Raw genomic sequence first — 6,485 nt, 5'->3', positions numbered from 1 at the left:
CCTAAGATCAGGACCAAAACAAAAGTGCCCACTTTCACCAATTCTATTCAGCATAAAACTGGACACCCTAGCCAAAGCAATTAGTCAAGAAAAAGAAATAAAGGGCATCAAAATAGGAAAGAAAGAAGTAAAATTGTCTCTGTCTGAGATTATATGGTTTTATATATAAAAAACACTAAAGACTCCACTAAAAAAAAATTGTTGAAACTAATAAATGAATTCAGTAAAGTTGCAGGTTATAAAATCGATGTACAAAGATCAGTTGTGTTTCTATACACTGACAATAAACTACCCAAAAACTTAAGAAAACCATCCCACTTATAATATCATCAAAAAGAAGAAAATACTTAAGAATAAATTTAACCAAGGTAGTGAAAGATCTGTACACTGAGAACTAAAAGACACTGATGAAAGAAATTAAGGCACAGAAAATGGAAAAATATTCAGTGTTCATGGATTAGAAGAATTTGTATTGTTAAATTATCTATCCAAAGCTATCTACATATTCAATCCAATTCTTATGCCAAGGATCGGATGCCATTCTAGTGGCATTTTTCAAAGAAATAGAGAAAATGATCTTGAAATTTATATGGAACCACAAAAGACCCCAAATATCCAAAGCAATCTTTAAAAAAGAAGATAAAAGCTGGAGGCTTTACACTTCCTGATTTATACCTATGTTATAAAGCTATTGTAATCAAAACAGTATGGTACTTCCATAAAAACGGACATATAAACCAATGGAATAAAGAGCCCAGAAATAAACCTATGCAAATACGGTAAACTAATCTTTGACAAAGATGCCAAGAATACACAGTGTGGAAAGGATAGTCCTTCAATAACTAATGCTGGGAAAACTGGATATCCACATGTAAAAGAATAAAATTGAACTCCTATCTTACATCATTCACAAAAATTAACTCAAAATAGATTAAAGACTTAAATGTGATACCCGAAATCATAAAACTCCTAGAAGAAAACATAGAGGAAAAGTTCCTTGACATTGGTCTTGACAATGATTTTTTTGGATATGACGCCAAAGGCACAGGCAATAAAAACAAAATTTAAAAAGTGAGAGTACGTCAAACCAAAAAGCTCCTGTATAGCAAAGGAAACAACGAAATGAAGAGCCAACCTATGGAATAGGAGAAAACATTTTCAGACCTTATATCCAATAAGATGTTAATGCCCCAAATATAAAGGGAACTCTTGCAGCTTAATAGCAAAAAAAAAAAAAAAAGTAATCTAATTTTTAAAAAATGGGCAAAGAATTTGAATAGACACTTCCCCACAAAAGACATACAAATGGTCAACAGATGCATGAAAAGGTGCTCAATATCACTAATCAGCAGGGAAATGCAAATCAAAACCACACTGAGATATTACTTCATACCTGTTAAGAACGGCTATTATAAGACAAGAGATAACAACTGTTGGTGAGCATGTGGTAAAAAGGAAATTCTCATGTACTGTTGGTGCAAATATAAATTGTTAGAGCCATTATAGAAAACGGTATGGAGGTTCCTCAAAAAAAATTAAAATAGTATCTTCATAAAATCAGTCATGCCACTTTTGGATATATCCAAAGCAAATGAAATTAGTATCTCAAAGAGATTTCTGCACTGCTATGTTTGTTACAGCATTATTCATAAGAGCTAAGGTATGGCAACAACCTAAGTTTCTGTTTATGAATGAATGGATAAAGAAAATTAAGTCTATGTATTTATAATGGAATGTTATTCAGCCTTGCTAAAGGAGATCCTGCCATTTGGGACAACATGGATGAACCTGGAGGACATTATGCTAAGTGAAATGAACCAGATACAGAAAGATAAATAGTTACCTCACTTATATATGGAATCTAAAAAAGTCAAACTCACAGAACCAGAGAGCTAGAGGTTGGGCAGAATGGGGAGATGTTGGTCAAAGAGTATAAACTTTCAGTTATGAGATCAATAAGTTCTGAGAGTATAAGGTATAGCATGATGACTAGTTAATATCATGCTGTATACTTGAAATTTGCTAAGAGAGTAGATCTTCAGTTATCTCATTCCACACACACACACAAAAACATAACTGTGTGAGGTGATGGACATGTTGATTAACTTCACTGTGGTAATTATTTCACAATGTATGTGTATTTTAAATTACACCTTAAATATATACAAGTTTTATTTGTCAGTTACACCTCAATAAAGCTAGAAACATTTAAATAACATGCTTATGATACAAAGTTAATTTATGTTGAAACCAGATTTTAACATGGGTTTATTTGCAGAATCTGACCTCATTTCATTGCACTAATAATCAGGTACATTGCATGAAGGGTATAATGGGAAATAGATTGAAAATATAGCAAGCACTTGTGAAATGGCTTTATTTACAAATGACGATGATGATGATGATGATGATGATGTTATAAGAGGAACTGAAAACTATCCCTCTTCTAATGATGCAAAACTGAATCAAAAAGATAATATTGAGTTTGTATTTGTAGTAGCTATTGAACAAAATTGTTCCCAGTGATCCCTGCCTCTTGGTATCTAAACCCTTGTGTGCCCTTGGGTACTCTCCAAGGATTGGTCTGTGTGACTAATAAAATAAGGCAGAAGTGATGGCATATCACTTCTGAGATTTTCATAAAAGACATTGTACCTCCTCCCTCTCTCTCCTCTCTCTTCTCTCTGTCTCTCACTCTCCCTCTCCCTCTCATTACTAACTCTGGGAGAAGTTATATGCCATATTGTAAACCATTGTATATAAAGGTCTGTCTTGAGGAACCAAAGAATCTTGCCAATATCCATGTCTGTAGACTGAGAAGTAAATTCATTCTCCAGGCTCAATGAGACTTCAGATGACTGTAGTCCTGGCGGACTTCTTGACTAACCTCATGAGAGACCTGAGCTAGAAATTCCCAGCTAAACTGCTCCCAGATTATTGACCTTCATAAACTGTATGATATGATAAATGTTTGTTGTCTTTCAAATGCTAATTTTGGGATGAGTTGTTAACACAGCAATAGATAATCAATATAGATTTTGGTAACTGGAAGGTAGGTGATGCTGTAATACACTCTTAAAATATATGAGTGGCTTTGGAAAAATATTAGTGTTTTCCAGGGTTCTGTTTTCAGTTTAGATGTTCTTACCTTTACACTCTTCTCTGCATGATCTCATCTACTCTCACAGATTTAACTCCCATCTATATGCGAATGACTCCAAAACCTGTATTTACAATGCAGATACTTCTGAGTTTCTTGTTCATATTGCTGACTTCCTACCTAGCATTTCTAACCAAATTTCCAAGAAGCACTTATAGCTAAACATGTCATTTATGGAACTTACGATCTCTAGTTCCCAAATCAACTCCTTGTCCTATATACTTTATCTCATATTGTGATACCCCATTCTCCTCAGTCACTCATTCTAGAAACAAGGAGTTATTGTCATGTTCCACATTCAAACAATCATCTTATCCCACCTATTTAAACTCTTAAGTATTTCCTAGATTTGCACCACTTCCGTATCCCTTCTAACTCTTCACTAGTTCCCTCTCTCATCTGAATTATTTTACTTGTCACGTAATTGGACTCACTAGCTCCAAGCTTGCCCCCATAAAATCTATTTTCCACAGAGTAACCAGTATTATATTTCCAAATTGCAAACTGATCATTTTTTACCTTTGCTTAAAATCTTTCAGTGGATATTTATGTCCTTCTGGATAAAGTCCAATTCCCCCACTGTGTATAAAACAGTTTCTATGATCTCGATCTTAACTATGTCCCCAGATTAATTTCATGCTTACCTATCTCTCACTGCACATTTGAACAAAGGTGATTTTTATATTTCCCCAAAGCACAAGCCTTTTTTTATTTTATTTTATTTTTTTACCATTTTGCCTTTGCATATATTTCCTCTGCCTGAAATGCTATTGCCTTACCTTTTAGTCTAGTTTACTCCTTCTTTTCCTTTAGGAATAAGGTATAATAATATCCTTTGGTAACCTCATACGTTTCTTCCCCAGAATAGTTTAGGTAGCCCTCCTTGAGCACATCGTGTAATAATAAAAACTAGTCCCTGGAGCACATCGTGTAATAATAAAACTGTATTTTATTAAAATTGTTTATTTTCATGAGGAGCTTCGTAACAAGACTATACTGATTAAGGTCAGGGTTTATGTCTTAATTATCTTTTATTCCGAGTTCCTAACACTGGGACTGGCTCAATATAATCTTTTTCTTGAATAATACCAGTAGGAACTGACAACTAATTGGACATTATAAGCTGGGGGAAAGGCTAGCCAAGGATAAAAGATGATTCAAGAAGAGATGGGAGACAATGATTCTTAAACTTCATTGTTGATGATAATCAACTGATAAACTTGTTAAAATGCTGATTCCCAAACCTCACCCCTACATAGTCGAATTCCTTAAGTCTAAAATAGGTCCTAGAAATCTGCATTTTTAGCAATCCCCTAGGTCACTCTGACGTAGAGGGTTTCTACACAACAGTTTGGGAAACATCAGTTTAAAAGTGAAGTTTTAAAGTAATTTGATGTCTCTGTAGTTTAGCATATATATCCATTTTTCTTACCTTTTATTTCAGGTTCTGTGGCATTTGAGGCAAACTGTTGTATTTAAATATCATTCTATCATTTTAAATATTGCATGTAAAATTCAACCCCACCCTCTACCAGAATTTTTAAAACGAAGTAAGTTTCAACTCTTCTGAATGATTAATACTGGTCTGCAGGTCACAAACAAATCAAAAAGAAATAGATTGTCATAAACATATGTTGGGGAAATAAAATCCAGACAGTCTATAGTAATTCATGTTTGAATATTAGTCTCTTTACTGTGCTGTCAGCGTTATTTTTTTTTAAATGCTACTAAATCCCCTCCAAAGAAGGTCAAGCCATACATGGATGTTTTTCAAGCTTAAGCAATCTTCTTGCTGAGACTTTAGGAAATCTAAAAATCAAGTACACAGCAACAAGGTCTGCAGCAACAGTTATTTTAGAGTAATGATTTAGTTAAGCATGTAAGCTCCATCTACTGAAGTGCCTACCCAGTTGAACTAATGTCAGTTTTATTTGTATATGAGTAAAGTTAATTTCCAAGCTGTGGAAATGCGGGTTTTATTACTTCTGTACCTTTTGAAAATCACATGGCACTAATTTTATTGAATGGAAATGGAAAAAATATATATATATTCCATATTATGCTCGATGGACATTTAGAAGAAACTCTTTTTGTTGTGAAGAAGCAATTATATTCACATGTAAGGAAATTAATAAGTTAAATTGTATCTGCAACCAAAATATGAAAAGGTCTTTTAAAAACATTCATGTTAAAGAAAAAAGCTGGTTATTTTCAATATTGGGTAGCATAATGTTGATAGCAACTTTCATTTTAATCCCCAGAATTGGACATTGAACTAACGAAGAGCTTTTTATTTGCTTTTGGATACTTTGAAATTAGAGTACATTGTTATTAGGTACTTGTACTTTAGTTATGACTTAAAGTACTGAAAAATCAGATTTCTTTTATATTGACCTGAATAACAAAGAGGGATTAGAATATTAATCTACTAAAAGTTCATAATCTTAAATAGGATCAAAATTGCTTTTATTTCAAAGAAAAAAATGTGATATATAGACATGAATTGAAGACCATATTAAGATGAATTAATCTAGCATAAATAAATCCATGATTAAATGCAAACATAAAGGAAAATGATGAAAAAACTAGACATATGAAAGGTCTGAAGAATAAAAACTGTAAGTGAATGAAAATCTTAGAAAGTATCCATAAGATATAATTTTCTGGGAAAATATAAATGACCAAATTTATATATGTAAAGATAGAAAATCTAAAACAAAAAAAAATGAAGGAAATTTTTAAGTGTAAAAATAAATTCCTTCCTAAAATACTCTAGGCTAAGAAAGATTCACCTATTGGCCATTTCATTTTCTCAAAGAATAGACAATTTTCTATGCTACTTAGTCTGTTTTAGAGCATAAAGAATGAAAGAAATTGTCTCCAATACATTCTATGGAGGTGGTATAACCCTGTTAAAACTTTTAAGAAACATAGAAAAAAGTAATTTAAATCATAGCTGAATCTTATTTATGATCATGCAAAATAGAAATGCATGAATACAATATAAAATACTGGCAGTTGGATTTACCAATGTATTGAACATAATATATATTGGCTTTGGGGTATTCAGATTGTAGAAACTGTTCAATTTTAGAAAACCATTCATATGATATATAGTATCAATAACAGATGAAAAATAATATCAATATAATAAATACTGAAAAGATATCAGCTTGAGGAAGTCCCCCAGTTTGTTGAGTATTTTTATCATGAATCTCAGAACTAACATCATACTTAATGATAAAAAGTTGATTTTTTTTAAGTTTAAGAATAAGACAAGGATGTCTACTCTTACTTCTTTGATTCTACATTGTACTGGAGGCTT

The sequence above is a fragment of the Pteropus alecto genome, unplaced genomic scaffold (genome assembly GCF_000325575.1).
Source record: "Pteropus alecto unplaced genomic scaffold, ASM32557v1 scaffold309, whole genome shotgun sequence".
In the NCBI taxonomy this organism is placed as follows: Eukaryota; Metazoa; Chordata; class Mammalia; order Chiroptera; family Pteropodidae; genus Pteropus; species Pteropus alecto.
This window is presented reverse-complemented; position numbering follows the sequence as displayed.